Genomic DNA, 19,694 nt, shown 5'->3' with positions numbered 1-19,694 from the left:
CAGTGTGACTCTGAGAGGGATGGCCTTAAAATGCCCCTCTCTTACAGCAATGGGCTTAGAATATATTCCTGTACACAACTGGAATTAACTGGAATAATATCTAGAGGTTCTCAGTGATTTAGCCCGCCTCGTAAGACCACCAGGGAATCTTCAAACATACATGGTCAAGGCTGGGAAGCTCTGAGAGATTTAGTCTATTAGATAATCCAATGATTCATTGTAACCATCCAAGACACACAATAGCCCCAAATGACAGACTTCCTTATAAAGCAGCCTGCCATCACTAAGCACTTGGAAACTAACTTCTCAAGAATGCTGTTTTTATGCAGAAAACCAAAACCCAAAATTTACCATTGAAGGCATCCAGAGCATCATTAGTTACTGTCAAATGACAGCTACCAGCACATACCCTCTGCTCTCTCAGCCACATCTCTTGACATGGTTTTCAGTTTCTGTTCCTTCTTGATGTTCTTTATGAGCATCCATCACTATGCTATGCCGGTCTCCTCTGCCTTCCCATTGCAGTGAAGGGGAACCGTGTATGTGCTTTGTCTGAAGCCATGCTCTACCTGAGCACTTGAGCATCTCACTGCCTCCTGCATCAGTTCTTCCCTGCATCAGGACCACTCCCATCCAGGACAGCCCTCTCATCTTCAAACCTCAGCCCCGCTCCCATCCCATATAACTCACTCACCCTCATCCCTCTACAGCAACCCCCGTCAAGTGTCTGTGCCTGCACCCATAGCTTTCTTCTCTTCCTCTCTTCTGAACCAACATTCCCTCTACTGCACAGGAAGAGTGCAGTGGTCCTGACTGACTTTCACACTATCCAACCCAACAGCTAGGTAGGTCACAAGCTTAGCTTTCTCTCAGTCGTGATGGTGATCAATATCTGCTATTTATGAAACTGCAACTACAGGTGAATACTCACCAACCCCCTTTATAGCAGCAATTTATCATCTCTGTGGGAAGTGACGATTTTCTAAAACACAAAAGCAACTTTGTCTGACCTTTTTGCAAATCCCTTAATGTGGGTCCAAGACAGCTGCATTCTCAATCTGCTGCTCTATGGCACCTCCTGCAACACCACAATTCCTTCAGCAGCCTCTAGAACACTCTGCTGCGTGCTTGCTGGCAACCCCATCTTAGCATTACCTGACAGGCCCTCGGGAAAGTCTCAAGGAGCGCACCCAGATCCTCACCCCTTCCTGCTGAGCCCCAGTCATCCCTGCCACCTCACAGCCCCCCTGTTACTCCACACAGAGCATCCCCGGGTGTTTTGCTGTTCTTCTGTTTGGAGATAATCTTCCCAGATTCATTTGTGTCATCAAAATATATTTGAATATATATAAATATGTATGTATATGTGTATATGTTGTGCTATGTTTATATTGTATATGTAATATACATGCATATGTGATATATGTATAGGTATATGTAATGTATATTTAATATAATGAATATATCACCTGTTACCAGCACAGCACTTCTCTTTTTTTAAAAAGATTTTATTTTATTAATATGAGTATAATTTAGCTGTCAAACATACCAGAAGAGGGCATCAGATCCCATTACAGATGGTTGTGAGCCACCATGTGGTTGCTGGGAATTGAACTCAGGACCTCTGGAAGAGCAGTCAGTGCTCTTAACCACTGAGCCATCTCTCCAGCCCCAGCCCAGCACTTGTCAGGGCTCTAGAAATAATACAGCAGAGAACAGAGGCAGGACTCTCTGACTCTGAGGGTGTGAACGTCTTAGACAGCCGATACCCTAACCAAATAGCCTGCTCTCAGCTTTTGCAGCCCCAGCCCACTGGTTAACAGCTTCTAACCCTGGGCTGGGGACGTCACTCAGTAGAAGAGCCAATGGCTAGCACGTATGAGGCCTGGGATCATTACCACCAATATCACTACCACCACAACCACCACCAGGTAACTGTACTTTTTGTGCCATTTTCCTGGTTGTCTTCAAAGTACACACTTTGATTTGAAATGCTACAAATGTCACTTGTTTGCTGTTCTGTAGCTCCCAACCCCCAACGCAAGCCCTGTCATCATGCCTGGAACAGCTGCTGGCCTAAGCAGTACCCAGTAACCAGGGCTTGAATAGACACGCTTCTCCAGCCTGGTACCAAGGTGCCCAGGTCTAGGGAGAAATCCATGAGGTCATAAGGCAGGTGCTACGCTAAATGAAGGTGGGTGGCATGTTTTCAGACCAGTGCCACCAGGTTGGGAGAACTGGGGAATCCCATGAGGAGAAAGAAGGATTCTGTCCGGCAGGACCCCTTACTTGGCTCAGACCTGTTCCAGCCTGAAATTGAAGTCTTTTGGAGAAGAAAGAGAGCAGGACAGGAGTCAGGAGCTAAGGGGCAGCTCTGCTTCAACAGCCAAATCATCCCAGAATGACTGCCCATACACAGAGAGAACCTGTTTCCAGAAAATAGCAGTACCAGGGTTATGAAGCACCAGCCAACTTCCCACGTGATAAGCGGGGGACCCATGACATTTCTAATTCCAAGTTATGTGTTTAAAATCTATGTCAGAAAACCACTGTACTTCACTGCCATCAGCCAAGGGAGTCTGAATTGTTTCTCCATTAAGATGGTGGGTCAGGGGTTATGCATCTCAAAATTCAGCTTCTGATAGGGTGAAAATGAGACAGAAAACCAAAACCTGGGCTATCAGCGTCCCAAGTGGACAGACACAAGACAAAACAACCTACATGGAGCGCCTCAAACTCCCAGGAGTGCTGAGTGAAGAGGCTACAGGTCCACTATCGCTGATCTCTGACGTGGTCTCGATGCTACCCTGTCCTCCTTGCCTAGGTCCCGGCTTCTCCTGACCTGGCTTCTAGTTCTTGAATAGTCCGTCCCATCCCCACGCCACTGTCCAATGAGCTCACCTCTCACACACACGCACTATAGTCTTTCATCTCTACAATGTGTTTCCCCCCAACGTCCTCTGATTGAGAGCGCTCTAGTACCGTGCAACCATCCCTACCATCCACCCATTACACATTCTAAAGCAGGGTTCCCGTCACCCTGTACCCCTCTAGGCCACTGGCCTCTCCCTCCCCACTCCTGGGCCTCTCCAAGATTAGGCCACCAAAGCTGCTCTTGTCACCTCTTGCCACCACACCCCAAGGATCCCATTCTATTATCTCTCACTGCCTCTGCAATCTGGCTTCTGTCTCCACCACTCCACAGAGGCCCATGGTGGCTTTCTGAGAAAGGCTCAGTCATTATCTCCCTGGTGCCCTCTCTATGGCTTTTCCTGGAAACTCCTGCCCCTGCTGAGCTCAGGAATGCCCCCCCTGCACCCCCACCCCCGCCTCCCCGTTAAGCACTGCTCTCATGGCCCAGAGTCTCGGATGGCCTGAATTCCTTCATCTGCTGTTCTTCATAAAACCGCATGACCTTGAGTGTCAACCTTCTGACTATGCTCCTGAGAACTGAATGCTTTAAAGTGTAGCTACGTGGACACCCTACAGCAGGCATCCACACAGAGAAGTCCCGAAGCAATTCTCTGTCACAGCTTCCTACTCAGAGCCAAATGCCACGCACTGGGAGCAAACAACAATCAACCAGATCTGCTAATGTTCTCCAGGACCTCCACTTTGTAAGATCTCTCTACCCTCCTGTTGGTGAAACACTCAAGACTGCTAATATGGATTGCTGGAACAGCATCTTAGCCCTAACCTTCTCCAGTCCAGCACCACATAATGCCAGATGTTCATTCTTGCTGCATCTCTGTCCCCCATGGACTTCAGGAACAGTTTGGATCCTTAGCAAAGTTCAAAGCCCCGTCAAGACCCGGCACTGGCGGCGTGTCCTGTGCTTCTAAGAGTAGAGTTTTCTTTGATCACATTTTCTGGGATACACCTCACACCTGTGTTAGCTGTCCTCAACCAAATGTACACTTCTCCTTGCTGACTAGAAGCTCAGGTCCCAAGACTTTACTAAGACATGCCTCCCCTTCCTCACCTCCCCCCAGGCAGCCAGTCAGATCTTCCTTGGTGTCTCCTCTCCCAGTGGTGGAAAAGCTGATGCTGGTCAGAGTAGTACCAGAAAGAGGGAAGAGGAAAATGAAAGGCTTTCTGGGAGACAATGTCAAATATCACAACTATAGAAAAGAGGAAGACCGTCTTCATGATGATTAATCTGCTATTAACTTGATTTAGAGGATAGGGAAGGGAAATGGCCAAAGCTGAGTTCCTCAAGGCATCTCTGGATGTTCCCTAATTATGAAAATGACTATTGTTTTCAACTGACTGATCAGAACAATATCTACCTTTTCTGGACACTAGGGCTACAGAGAGGCCTAGCCAGGTGTTCTTCGAGATGCAGAGGATGAAGCAAGAAAAAGTCAGCCAAGCAAACTTTTGGGAAGGAAGGGTCAGAGAAAGACAAAGTTGGCAGGACAGACAGCTAGCAAGGAGCAAATCTCTGCTCCTTAGCAAGGTCACATGTGTCTTCTGTGACACCACGCTTATAAACTGAATGTCCCAGTTCTAGCTATAGCAAGACTGGACTCCCAGCATTGATGTCTCTCACACACACACACACACACACACACACACACACACACACACACACACACACACACACACACACTACCCTGAATCCTAGTCTCCCTTCCAGTTAGATGAAAGGTATCAAACTTAGACTTCACTAGTGAAGTAGAGGTGTCCTTTGTACCAAGTGCTGTTCTGGGCCAACTGTCTCCCACTCTTCTCATTCCTAGGAGGCCCTAATACTGCTGACCTCACACCCACACCAACACCCCTGGCTTGCTGTGGCCAGGTCTATCAAACGCATAGCCCACAATCTTTCCCTTCCTGCCAGGGACCCTACTAGAGGATGAGCGCCCTTGGACAACATTGAAGTACAGACTAAACTTTTATTTCTTTTGTCTTAAAATCCAGTTGCCAAAAGTCAACCACCATGAGTTCTTTTAGTTCTAAAATTCCAACCATTCTGGGCTCAAAGCCAACTACCTCCCAAGTTTCTACAGAAGATTTCATTTCACTACCAATGAGATTAGACAGCATAGACCCTGAAGAGCCAACAGGTTACATCCTGTGTCTGCCGTGCCCTACAATGACAATGCAGATGGCCAGGGGCTGTCTGGGGTGACTCTCTACCTACTCTCCTAAACTCTAATTTTCTGTAGCAGGATTACTGCTGGTTCTGAGTCACAGGGCTCATGAACTAAAACTAAGTCTAGGAGCGCACACTTGTTCTGAGGGCGGGGTGGAGATGTCAGGAAGTGTCACTTACTGCTGTGACCCTCTCTCGGCTGTTATGGCCTGTGCAAGTCTTACTCCCAAGAAGTGATTCTCACCACTTACCCTCCCATGAGCTCCTGGACAGCATCAACGCCTGTACCAAGGACCACAGCTAGAAAACTCTTCCAGGAATAGACCAGCAGACCTGAGTGTGCCTGGCCCAGGTCAGGTGTGAATTTAACAGGTACCTTCAGAAGTACTGCCCACTCGGGGAAAAGAAGATGCATTCTGTTCAACGTGACACTGACCCACATATAAAAACTACTGTCACAGGGCATTATTGTCAAAGGTCTTAAGTAAGTGACCCCGTGTTTCCTCAAGAAGACACCTCACGAAGCCCAGAGGATCCAGCAGTGTGGGACCGAAGTCCTGGAGTCATAACCATGGGCTGACAGAGGAGAAAGTGCAGCCCACCAGACTCTGCCTGTCTCTCCTCATTCTAGTTTCCACCCTGAGATCCTGCAAGTGACAGGAGCTGTTATCCTCACCCCTGTGAGCTACTGATTCCTTTGGGGTAATGGCAGGAAAAAGATGTCACTTCAGTGACAATCATCTGGATAAGCAGTGGAAGGAAGACCAGATACCAGGAACATGTAAGACAGCCCAGATCACTGCGCCTAACAAGGAGATGCATGCCCTCTGACCAAGAGAGGCCTACCTGTGAGAATTCAATTTAACCAAATGTCCTGCACACCAGCCACTTGGTACCCTCAGAGTGATGTCCCTGAACAGAGACAATGGTGATAAAGAGCCATGGGATCCAAACAAACTACAAATCAGGGAACTGGTCCCCGGTCCCACAGCGCCACAGTGCCTTACTTTTAGGCCACAGGACAGACCAAAGACAAGTTGCAGGAGTCAGTTCTTTCCCGTGTGCATTCTGGGGACTGAACGTGGCCCCACTGGGCTTGGCTGCTTCCACCACCGAGTTACCTCATCTGATGCAACCTTCGATAGTGTTAACTGCAGGTTTTAAAAAAAAAAAAAAAGCAATAAAAAGAAAGGATTCCTTAGTCTGGGCTAAGTGCTATGTACCTGTAAGCCAGCCCTGAGGAGGCTGAGGCAGAATTATTATGAATTCAAGGACAGCCTGGGCTAGGCAATGAGACCTTCTCCTTTTCTCAAAAGGAAACAGAATTCTGTCTGCTTCAGCCTTCCTGCACCCCTCCTCCACAATCTGAGTGTTGCACAAATCTCTCCACCACGAGAGATTTTAAGCATTAGAGCCAAGGTACCAAACACATGGCTGTCAGTTAAGGCCTCAAATGGGCAGCGTCCTTTCCTCCCAACAGCTGTTCACTTTCACAGGCACAGCCGAGAGCAACAGGCTGTGAAGCCCCAACCCCGTAATTTGCTAAACAACCGATCAAAGAAACACAATGAAATTTATGGGGGGAAAATGCTTTCAACTTCAGCTTGAGGCCCAGGCATCTTAGCTGATGCAGCCACACAGCTGCAGGGCCTTCCAGATGTCTTGTATCTTGAGATCAACTTTGGTCTAAGCCCTCTCGGTTCGACTTCACATACAAGTGAAGCAAAAGCAGTAAGGACAGTGACATCAAAAACTCCAAACATACTGATAGACCCGATGTACAGCTGGACTGACAGACGCAAGGTACGTTGAGGACCGAGTCCCAGACACATTCCAACCATCAGCTCCCTCATTTGAGGAGGCCTGTGCTCTCCCATGTGCCCATGAAAAGGAGTTCCCTAGAGGGGCCATTTGACTCCATTAATGTCAACCAAGAGGCCATAATGGGGACTAGAGAGATAGCTCAAAGGTTAAGAACACTGACGGCTCTACAGAGGACCAGGGATCAATTCCCAGCACTCCATGGATTCAAAACCATCTGTAACTCCAGTTACAGGAGTAACAGGGGATCTGATGCCTTCTGGTCTCCACGGAAACCAGTCACATCTGGTGCACAGAAATACATGCAGGCAAAGCATCCATATGCATAAAATAAACAAATAAGATTTAAAAGGGGAGTGGGAATCAGAGCAGGAGGAAAAAGAAGCTTTCGCCACTGCCACCACAGTGGCAGAGGACAGGGGATTCCGCAGCTGAGCATCCTCAACTGGGCTCTCTCCAGATCTACAATGAACATCTCCCAGAGTCTAGTTTCTTTTGTATCCCAGCATCATTCTTTGGGCCAAGCCGGAAGCCAGGAGCTGCCTCTACCTGCCCTGAGCACTGTGAGGAGGCAGACACATTCCTAGGCACTCCTTCTGCCCCTCCCCCAGACTCCTCCCACATTCTAGCCTCACTACCTTGAAGGCCCCTAAGACTCTGGCACAGGCTCCTAAGCAGGCTTTTCCTGTGGGTGGTTGTTCAGCTTGCTTGCCATTTGTGATAAGAACGATTTAACATGAAAGCTATCACTTTAATCAGTTTTAAGAACATATCTGGGGCCATGTTGTATGTATGACTAGCACCTATTTCCAGAACTTTTCACGATCCCCACCAGAACCTATGTTCCCAAGAAACAGTAGTAGTCCCCTCTCCTCTGTAGCACAGGGGTCTCTGTTCTGCTTTCTGTCTCCATGAATTTGACAGTTCTAGGTACTGCCTGTATGTGGAATTATTTGTCCTTTAAATGTATTTGTCCTTTAAAAATAATATTATTTCTAATTATGAGTACTTGTATGTGTCTATGTGTAGGTATGCATCAAATCTTCCTAGAGTGAGAGGTGGCTGTGAGCCACCTGAACTGGGAACGAGGAACGAAACCTGAGTCCTCTGCAAGGCCAGTGGGTGTTCCTGACTGATGAGCATCTCCCCAGCTCCTGTATCTGTCCTATTACACGGTTCCTTTGACTTGGCATGTTTTCTTGCACCCTTTCCCTTTTTGGGACTAAGTAATATTCCACCACGGCCAACAATGCATCCTGATTATCCCTTCATCCACCCACCAATGAGCACCTTTTGGTAGCTAAATGAAGCTGCTATGATTATGTCTGTACAAGCAGAAAACAGGCTGAAGACGTGAAAATGTTAAACCATTGACACACATGAACAATCAGTACTCACCAACTAGTCATCAGGAAATGTCAATCAGAAGCATGAGACACTGTTACATATTTGTAAAACTGACAATACCATGAGCAGGTAAGGACAAGGGACAACCGGAAATCAGACACCGAGTGCCAGAATCACACTGGGAAACTGGTGAGCACTAGCCCTTGATGCTAACCATACACTCACCTAAAACTGCAATTCCATTCTTGTCCACACAGGCAACAGAGGTGAACATAAGCCAGGCATGGTGGTACAGGCCTGTCATCCCAGCTCTTAGGTGGCTGAGGGCTGAGACAGAAGCTCATAGTGAATATCTGGCCCGTGGTCACATTAACAAAAGGGTGTCTCGAAAACAAAACAAAATATCCTTTAAAACATCATCAACAACAACCACAAACCTTAAAAACACCAATCACAAGAACAAAACAACCAAAGGAAATAAACACCTTATACAGGGCAAATAGCGTACCGTGGGGCAGAAAGAGAAGAAAATAGCGTCTATGCTCGCCAAGAGGTTAGCACAGGAATGCTCTTATCAGCTTTGCTTCTAATGCTCTGAGACTGGAAATAACCCAAATGACAACAGCAACCCAAATGGTTACGTACCATGCAACAGAGCATTATACAGGAAAAAAGAAAAGGAAAAAGGGGGGAAAAGATTAACTATACTTTTCTTTCTGTAGTCACATAAGACTGGTAACTGGTACCTACCTGTGCCAAAGCCTGAGTTCCCTCTGCCCCATGAAACAATAGCTGCAGACAATCTATGCAAAGCTTCCCAGATTTTTATTCATTCATTCATTCTTTCACTTATCTATTATTCATCATCTATCCACCCATTGATTCGTTTAATTTGAGGCAAGGCCTAACACAGCCCAAGCCACAAACTGGCTAAAGAGATGGGATAACCCTTAACTTGTCATTCTCCTGCCTCTGCCTCCTGAGGTACCATCTCAGTCAATTTATGTGGTGGTGAGCATTGAACAAAGGACCACCTGCATGCTGAGCAAGCATTCTATCGACGGTGCTACGTCCTCAACGACATCCCACACATTTTAAATCATCTCTAGACAACTTGTAGCACAATACAATGTTTATGTTATGCAAATAGTTGCTATAGTGTATTGTTTAAGGAATAATGACTAAGTCTGTGTATTCAGTACCTTACCTCACTGTTTAGGGAATAAGGACTAAGTTTATACATATCAGTACATGGGCCCACTGCACTTGCATAGCAACACAAATGAGATTCATGCCCCATGAAAAAAGACAGACACAAAAGGATCAAACTGCATAACTCCATTTATTAAAAGACAAAACACAAACAACAAAACTTCAGAACGACACCCAGGGTGATGTCTCCCGTAGACTAAGGCCTCCTCTAACCCTCCATCTGAACTTCCCAACTTCTCCCACAGCTATGGGAGGGCTGATACCACTACTAAGTTCTCCATCCCTAAGATTTCACAGGCTTGGCTTCCCTGACCCATCCTGTTTGTTATGGGAAAGATGTCATTGGTTAAAAGCTTCGGTTCTGTTCTAAGCAGCCCCACTTGTTGGCTCTATAACTCCAGCAATGGAGGACCTTATCCTTCTGGTTTCTATGGGTACCTATGTGCACCCATATAAAGACACACGTGTATTCACACATTTCTTAAAGTCATAAATTGTATACTTATTACACAACTGCATGAAAGGTAGGTGCCTTCTAAGTGTCCCAAACACAACTAGGGGACAGCAAGCAGCATGCATGAAAGGATCCACGGAGACTTTACACACTAGGGAAGAACTGACCCAGCACTACTTGGCATATGATCTGGCAGACAGCTGGGAGCCCAGTGGGGTTTGGCTTCTGACCAGAGCCAGGGTTGTGAGCCTGATAAACAAGTAGGATCCATGCTCCCAGCCTTCTGAGCTCTCCATTCCCCATGACATTTCTACAGCTCAGAGGAAGGCTCCCTTTCAGTAGGGGTCAGAGTCACCAAACCCAGTATGGACCTGACTACGAGGTCAGGGGTCTCTGCATAGGCAGAACAAGTCTGTGAGTGATGATGTCAGCCAGGCACAAGACAAGAATCTAACTTCAGCATTGTATAAAAAACTCATCTGTCTCCTTATGCAGGATTACCTCAACTACGTCTAAAGGAGCCAGACAACACTTCTTTTCATTCTCAGAAACAAAAGGCCTTTCCAGTCTGGGTAGGAACTCGGGAAGGAAGGCTCCTATCTTTGTATTAACCTAAGGTAATCACAGTCCACTGTGACAAAAGGGCCTGTCCACAACAGCCAGCCTGCTACAGGAAGCTGCTCCACTCAAGCCACACGCGGCACCAAATTCAAAAGGCACTAGGACCAACAACACACTGGCTACATGAGTCCCTCGTGCAGGCCAGATGTGTCCCCAACAGCACAGTACTGTCCTGTGTGGCTGTCAGGGCAGACCCTCAGAAATGGCCTCTGGTCTTTATAATTCCGGGTAGTGAGATGCTGAACCCTGGTTTTTCCAATGTACCAATCAGCTTCCACCTCTTATAGGCTGGAGGGATGGCTCAGTGGTTAAGAACACTGACTGTTCTTCCAGAGGTCCTGAATTCAAATCCCAGAAACCACATGGTGTCTCACAACCATCTGTAATGGGATCCGATGCCCTCTTCTGGTGTGTCTAAAGACAGTGACAATGTACGTATATACATACAATAAACAAATGCCTGCTCTTCCTGGGCCAACTGGACACAACTTTGAAAGCATTGTTTCCAATGGCTGGAAAGAACTTGTGCAGTGTAACACAAAGAGCTGATCCTCCAAGATGCCTTCCAAGGGAAAAGGAAAGATTAGCTCCATGATCATTCTAAGGAAGAACAAGGAGGGTAAAAGAATAAAGAAAACCCATCCTAAAGAAAGACAGCGATGATATAAACCCAAGGATGACTAAACATGAACACAGCGACAGCTTGAAGGGGATCAGAGCAGGAACCAGGCAGTGGACTGGTCAGCCGACCAACTTTCTCAGATCTATGTGCAAAGTACCTGCAGAAGCTGTGAGTCCAGCACCACCGGACAGACGGGTGCCAGATGTCCACCAGAACTATCTAACCCAAATAGGTGAGCTATGCAATGTAAGCCAAAAGCCCTGTCCACTCCCAAGCCAGCTGACCCTGTGACAGAATGACAGCCCACTGTCCTCCATTCCAAAGTCCCAGGGGTGAAGGACAAGTGGGCAAAACTGAGACCGCCATCACCCACTGCGCCACAGCTCAGCTTGCTCAACACGAGGGGACCCCGGTTCCATGTGGTTTTTATTTTCATTTTGTGTGCCTGAGAAATGGGCCAGAGACTTAGAGGTAGGAGCAGCTGCCTAGAAAGGCCCATAGTAGAGCCCTCAGCTGGGTTCTCCCCAGGAAGTGGGGCTCTTCAGTGAAGACAGAAGTTAACATGAGTTTCAAGTGTCACCCTGAGGCCCCAGTAGTCATTGTTTATAATACAGAAACAATTCTCAAATTTGCAAAAGAATTGCTGTGTTCTTGCATGCTTCCTTACTGACTGATGCTGGGGATGAAGCCCAAGATCTCTCACAGGCTAGAAGTGCTCCCCCACTGAGCGACCCCTCCAAATGGCCACTGTGTTTTACACTCCTTTCTGCTGGGTAAGTCCACGGTGAGGGGTGAAGGAAGAGCCATGGCTGCTCAGCCACCTGAACATGGAGTGCACAGAAACACTCTAGGAATCAGGCCCCAGACAAATCCAGAGCTCAGTGGTGTGTCCCCCTTCACTCTAACTGGTTCTAACAGCTACCAGGCTAAGAAGAGGGGACAGAGGGGACAGCACACATTGAGTTGCTGGAGGTTCAGCTCATGAACCCTTCAGTGGCCTCCGCCAGCATACATGGCGCCACCCAGCAAACCTCTGCTTTCTCTAAGCAGAGATCAGCCGAAACACAGAACTGAGACACAACAGGCCAATAAATTCAAGAAAATGACGTGCAAGATTTGGGTTTGAGTGTTTTTGTTCAGGAAGAAGTAAACCGGCTGTACCATCCTGTCTCTTTTGAGGTGAAGCCTCACCACAACACATCCAAAGATAGCCGGGTGATTGTATGTTTGCAAGGGAGGGCAGCACCAACGGAACCCATGTGGGCGGAGGAATGCGCACCGAGTGACCATGGCCGCCAGGCCACATCTAGTCTGTCTTCCACAAAATAAATCAAAGTTGTGGGTACCCAAGGAAGGGCAAATATAGCCATGTCCCACCAAGGTAAGCCCCTGGGGGTTAGGAGGTACTCCTGACAACAGAGCCATCGGTCAAGATACACTCGCATCTTCTCCTGGACCGACTGGAGCAGGTAGTTTTGCCCATCACCCTGTGGAAATGGCAGGAGGAATGAGTGCTAATTCAGTCATGAAGGGATAACAACCAGAGACCTCGATGAGACTGTGGACAGTCACCAGCACACCTCTGGGAACAAAAGAGCTCTGGGGCATGGCCCTGAGCGCTATCTACTGTAGAAAACCCTGAGGAGACCTGGCCCCAACTTGGTTCCAGATGACCCGAACAGAGTCTGGGAATGAGGGATGGTAAGTAACTCAGAAGTATCAACCCAGGCCACCCACCTAACAGTCTGGAAGGATCTTAGGGTCACTACTCTGAGAGATTCAGGTCTAACGGTCTCTTCTGAGGCACAGCAGGCCCAATGAGGCCAAGCAGACTGCTGCCAAGGCCCTTTTAAGTGGGAGGCGGGTCATGTCCTCAGCACTGTGCTAAAGTTCGCCTCTGTGGACACTGACAGCAAAAGAACCTCCCAGGGCTCACATGGGGCCTAGAGGGACAGAAAGGCTCACAAATTTAAAGCCTGAGGGTGACCCTGTCTCAAAATGAAATGCACAAGGGCTTAGGGGTATTATAACTCAGCAATACAGTGCTTGCCTAACATACACAAGGCCTTCTATCCAAGCCCCCACATCCCTCCCCTGCACCCCCAGAAGAAAAAAAGAACACTTTATTGATTATTATTTATTGTCCTAAAGACCTCTTCCTCTTCCTTCTTCGACCAGGGGACTGTCTTCTTTCAAAAGGCCTGCCTCCTCTTAGGCAGATCAAAATCTCTGGGGTGTAACAGATGAACTCTTACTTCACACAATGTCTTTTTAGCTCTTTCCTTATCTGAGGCATGTCTGAATTGAGGTGCAGGCTCTGTGGACACAGCAAGGGGAGGCAGTGGGCTCCGCCCCCACCTTTCCCACCTCACCTGAGGTGGTCACTTGAAGGGAACAAAGGAGCAGCTCTGCTGCCTCTTCCTGGGCCCTTCCCACAGACAGAGTTTTATGCCATGACATCATCAGCCACCAATCACCACACACAAGGTGGAGCAGGTTTTGTCTGTGAACAAAGCTCGGCAATAGTCAAATGGCAAAGGGCAGCGCAGGTGTGAGGTGGGTAGTTTCCCCCCTTGTTTCTGTGTGAAACTGTACAAGAAAATCTGAGAAGCGCCAGGGAAGAGCTTGCTAAGGAAAAAGAAAAAAATACCTGAAATCTAAAATGCTCTGGCTGTGTATCCCAGACCACCAGAGAGCGTACCTGTTCCCCTCCCTCCGAGGCTGACAGTGGAAACCTTTGTTCCAAGAGGCAGCCAGTGACATCTTTCCCAAGGCTCCTTGCCAGGCAACCAGCCAGCGTTTCTGGAAAGCTTGTGTGTGCAGGTGTGCTTTCAGGAGTTCCAAGCATCAGAGAGAGCACAGGGTAGACAAGAAGAGAATGTGGCCAGTTCACAGATCCGGTTTCCACTGGAGCATCACAGCTGGAGGCTGCTCAGGGCCTTAGCAATTTGCAGCTTTTCTTTCCTCCAGAAAATATTAACAACCTTATGAATGAAGTTGTGTGGCCAAGGTTAGAATATGAAAGGAGGGGTGTGTGTGCATTTGCGTGTGACAGCAGGGCTCGAAGAGAGGCTAACGCTTTAATGATATCTCCCCACCTAACCCCCCCTGCTACACACACAAAACACACAACACACACACACAGCATATTATTGCAGGAAGGCCTAACAATAAAACTGGAGGCAGAGGGCACAGAGTGACCCGCCCTCTGCTCTGCAAAGCACTCTATGAAGTCTGCCCAGCAGCCATGCGGCCAGACTCCTGGATATGAAACAGCGACCAGACTAAAGGGAATGAGCTTCAAGACATGGGCCCACGCTGCCACCAGAGACACAAACCTACAGGATAAATACTCTCCTTTGATTTTTGTTTTCAGTCACAGTTTTTACAGTGTTGTGGAATGCACCCACGAAGCTTGAAAGTTGGGCAAGTGTTGCACCCTCGGCCCTGGGCAACGGCATTTTCAACTGAGGGTGCAGTTGAGCATGTTAAGAGATGGCCGTTTTCACATGGTGATGGGAGGTGGACGAGGGCTGGACAAGAACAGGGCTCTCAACACAGCTACCTGGACATCACTGTTTATGTGCAACGCAGTACACTCTGTGCTCCTACAACTTCCTCTATGCAACTGATACATAGATTAAATACAATAATCAGATACAAATATCTGTCACATACAGTGTAACTCTTCTTTGATACAGTGATGCAAGCTGGGTGTGGTGGTCTACGCCTATAGTCCCAGTGTTCAGGGTGCTGAGGCAGGAGAATCCCAAGTCTGAGATCATCTTGGACTAAATAATGCATTTCCTGCCTGCCTGAGCCAGACTAACTTAATACAAGCAAATGAACAAACAATGATAAAACTAGGTGGTTGGAGCAAAACTAAGACAATACCTATGTAGTGGTACGTGCCTTTAACCCCAGGATTTAGGAGGCAGTCTGCGTAGCTAGATCTAGGCCAGCCAGGGCTGCATAATTAAGGCCCTGTCTTTAAAAAACAAAACAATGACAGCAATATAGAGTCTAATATTTACTTCAGGCTAGACAGGGATGACACACCTCAGGGCCAACTGCTGTGGACCGTTATTCTCCACAGCTCCCAAAAGGAAAGACCTGGCTCCCTCTCATACACTCAGCTCTGTGGGTTACCTTTTCTCAAGGGTCACCTGCAGGGGAAGTTCCTTCCCAGAGCCCAACTGGACCAGTGATGCAGAATGATTACTGCAGACCAGTTCTGCCTGAAAACCATAGTAAAGGCCTGTGTTCACCTTGCCCCATCCACCATGCACATAAAACTGAAGAGAGGGACACCTCCGGCTCTGAGCCCAAGCTGAAGTTCACTGTGACCCTGGCCGACTGGGGTGGGGCTCCTTCACTGACAGGCAGGACTAACACCTGCTGTGAGCTCTCTGCTCCTTAACCCCCTGGGGCTGTGTAAGGATAACCAGTTTCCCTAAAAGGAGAAAGAAGAGCCCGTATTAAGACCTTCTATTCTTACTGACCCCCAGATCCTCCCAAATAAACCAACAGTCTCACAAAGGACTGGCACCGGTCCTGCCTGAAAACCGTAAGTTGTACCCTAAGATGTGGCTGCCCTGGTAACATGAACCCACTGCTCTTAGCAGTCCTGAGAACTGAGATGTCCTATTCGTTGGCCGGGTGGTAGCAGCAGAAGCCCCCCACCTAGCCCAGTGTGCTGTCTGCCTAGCCCGCCACAGCAAAGACCACACGCTGGGCAATTTTTCTGCCTGGGAGAAAGAAGGGATGGGAGAAAGGGGAGGCTATATTTAGTGAGCGGGCCAAGACAAGAGGAATGGAATGAGTCACCCAAGCTCAAGAACTTAACTACTGCTCGCCATGGAGGTCGACCAATCAGAAGCCAAGGCAGGGTGGAGCAGAGCCAGGAGAGTCTGCAGAAGAGCAGACCTTTGTCAGGTTGTGGGAACACACAGACTCACAAAGGGACACAAAAGCAAATATGGACAAAGTTAGGACCAAGTTAGAACAGAAGACGGGACTCAGTATCATCTGGAGGCTAATTGTATGCACACTCCCCTAAAACAGGTGTCATCAAGAGCTGTAGTGAATTATCCTTAGAGAACCCTCTAGAGGCCCTGAAGGCACAGAAAGAACGTTTGCCACTTTAACCAGGGCAAGTCTATTTGCTTGCTTGCTTTAGGCCTGGAAAGGTAAGAAAGACCTGATTTTACCTTAGCTTAGTGGGGGGGGGGGGCACTACTTAGCTGAAAAGTGGAAAAATGAGGCAGCTTGAGGTTAAGACCTTTCTAGAACTTTCTAGACTTTCTAGAACAGTTAACACAGCATGCCTTCCATCCTGGGTTCTGCAGCACCAGGCCCCCTGTGAAGCCCAGAACCCAGGTTGCCCACTCACTGCCCCAAACCCAGCCCCAGGAGATGCTTTTACTTGACCCAAAGAGGTGTGAAGCGCTGTTAAATAGATACGTGGAAAACTCAGCAAGGCTGTCAATGCAGACACATCCATTGGGTATATGTATGGGCACATGTGGGCACATGCACAGGGATGGAACACATACCTGCATCTCTAGATGGCTGGGTAACAACACATCCAAAGTCAGCAATCTATCATATATGGGGTGGACATTTAGGGTGACAATGGGATTTATTTAACAAGGATTCCTAAACACTCCTGTGCACAGAGCTCAGCCATCATGGGAGTTACATGGCAGGCCTCAGGGAGCACTCCCAGGTTCTCACAACTGCCTATTTTTAGCCTCTGGTCTTTCCTGCCTTCTTCCCTTGGGAAGGCCCCTCCCTCTGCTCACCAGGCAGGATCCTGACCCTGAGCAGGAAGGTGGGGCTACAGGAGCCTCAGCAAGCTCCCCCCCCCCCATGCCTCATACTTCAGAGTATAGGTGAAGAAGCCAGACCCAAAGCATAGGGAAGAAATACTTTAATAACTCAAGACAAGGGCAAGGTGGGTGTGGAATAGAATCAGTTTGTGAATGCCTGCTGTCCATCAAGGTTCAAAGCTTGGAATCTGACCTGCCCCCATCATTGCCCATGTTGATTGACACTTGGATGTTGATTGTATCTTGCATGTTACAGGTGAGGTTCTGCCCACCAAGATAGCAAGTGACTCACCAGCCCAGATGACTAATTCCAGCCATGAGCCAGTGGTGCTGCTTTCGATGGGCATGGTTCCCTGAGGAGGGAGGACACTTGGTGTTGGCTTGTTCTAGACCAGTGGTTCTCAACCTGTGGGTCGTGACCCCTTCAGAGGTCAAACTACCCTTTCACAGGGGTCCCATATCAGATATTTATGTGACAACCCATAATAGTAGCAAAATTATAGTTGTGAAGCAGCAGTGAAAATAATCTTATGGTTGGGGTCACCAGCACATGAGGAACTGTGTTAGAGGTCGCAGGGTTAGGAAGAGTGAGACCTTTCCTGGATTCTTGCTCTGCTGTGCTCCTTCTGCTGAAGCTCTCAGCACTGCGCAGGCGCAGCTGTTACAGTCACCACAGCGGACTGCAGGGAGTCTGTTCATGTGTCTGTGATGGACTGACCTTCCCAAAGCCTGGAAGTACAGGCCCCTCTTTCCTGAAGAGAATTAGAAGATTTTAACATGACCTAACAAGCTTTAGACACAACAAAGGAGATGGATCCCATGCAAATAATGTGCGTGTGAGTGTGCGTGTGTGTATTTTTAACCTTGGCAAAGGAAATGAAAGCTGGCTAATGTAATGATTCTTTCCTCTTCAAGTACCATGAAATGTATGTGTGAGTTCATAAACATAGACACCATGATTTCTGACACTGGCAGCCTGTTGCTCTGAAGTCATCCATGCATACCTGGGAGATATCAACTCTCCAGTCCTGGTTCTGTGGTCATGCCAGGTAGACAGATACACATGAGCCACAGCCCTCTGGGGTGACCCGTCAGAAGCCAGTTCTGGTCCACCCTCCTCCATGTGCCCCTGGGATGCCATCACTCTTTGATGGTTTGCTCGGTCCTGTTCTGGTGACCACCACCTGAGAACAGTGGCCTCACTTCTGTACCATCTCTCAGAGGGGAGAAAGGGAAGGAAGCAGAGGGGAAAGAGGAGGGAGGGAGAGGGAGGGAGGGAGGGAAGAGGAGGGCCTTGCCAACATGCTGAGGGGAGATGGGAAAGCTTGGCATGGTAGGGATGTTCTCCCTCAATCACACCTCAGCTCTCCCTAATCTTCACCCAGCAGACAGACTGCATTACTACCCAGAATGCACTTCTCCCCAAGATGTGTGATCACGCAAGTCTGGGACCTTGTTCCTCTGAAGCTGATGACCCATCCTGGAAACTATGACACAATCCAAGGAGAGAGGTGGAGCAAGACCTCAGTGGCTGTCTCCGTTGTTTCCTTTATAAAGCACAAGATATCACAAAGATCAACGGGTCCGATTGAAGTACCTGAAAACACCAGCTATGGCTGGGGTCATGAACACATTCATTGGCTACCACTTACAGAGCACTTGCGTGCCAAACACTGCTGCATGCTCGACCTGCATTAGCTCATTTCTGTCTTCAGAATAACACTCTAATTATAGGGTTACCCTCACTTTGGAGGCCCAGCAATCAAATTACAGTTCAGAGAAGACCATTACCTCCCAGGGTCATGATGCAATAGACTCGAGGGCTGGCTGTCCCCGGCGCTTACACCCCTTCCAGCACAGCCTCACTTAGTAAATTCAATGTACTATGACCTCTGTGCTGTTTCTTATAAGCACTCATGTCATTATCTGCCCTTCAATTCCCTCATGCTTCTTCAGCTTCTTAAAAAATAAACACTGATTACTAATCTGCAGGTATTGATCAGTACCTGCCCCGGTATACAAAGATCCAAATAAAAGGAAATCTACCTAAAGAAGAAGACTAGTGTGTCCTACACGGTACAGTTGTGTTCGGAGGTCTGCGGGGCGATGCAATGCTGTGTTCCAAAAAGCTTGTGGGCGGTGCTCCTGCCACCGACTGACAGGGGGCTCACGAGCTTCAATACCCTACCCAAGAGGTGGGGAAGCGGCAAAGAAGAGGGGTGAACGGGGAAGTTAGGAGGACAGAGCAGAATGGTGGAGTGTCACTGAGAGGCAAGGAGAGAGAGAGAAGACACCGTGGGAACGGGAAGCACAGATGCCTGTCATCCGAGATACCACGTGCCTATTGGGAAAGACGCAATGTTCTTACTCTAACACTGCTTGTTAGAGTTTGCATCTTGGATGTTCATGGGTCGAAGACTTGATCACTAGCCTTCCGTACTCTTAGGAAGAGGTGGAACCTGTGGGAGGAGGGACCTACTGGAGTGTTAGGTCACTGAAGACACATTCTTGGAGGGGATACTAGGACACATAGTCCCTTCCCATCTCTGCTTCCCAGCCACCATGAGGACAGCAGGTTTCTCTGATTGGTTGTTCCCACTTTGGTGCATGGTGTCCACAGGCCAAACCAACAGTGTCTTAGGGAACTTCAACTATTCCACACACACCAGGCCATTGACCAGATTATTC

The 19,694-nt window shown here is 48.2% G+C and overlaps 1 protein-coding gene across 22 annotated transcripts in view; it reads right to left on the bottom strand.

Annotated features, from left to right (window-relative positions):
- MICAL3 (microtubule associated monooxygenase, calponin and LIM domain containing 3) overlaps positions 1-19,694 on the bottom strand; it is a 169,445-nt gene that overhangs the window by 113,484 nt on the left and 36,267 nt on the right. The window lies entirely within an intron of this gene.

Source organism: Micromys minutus (genome assembly GCF_963924665.1).
Source record: "Micromys minutus genome assembly, chromosome: 3".
Lineage (NCBI taxonomy): Eukaryota > Metazoa > Chordata > Mammalia > Rodentia > Muridae > Micromys > Micromys minutus.
Note: the sequence above shows the minus strand (reverse complement) of the source record. Positions and strands in the feature narration are given on the sequence as shown.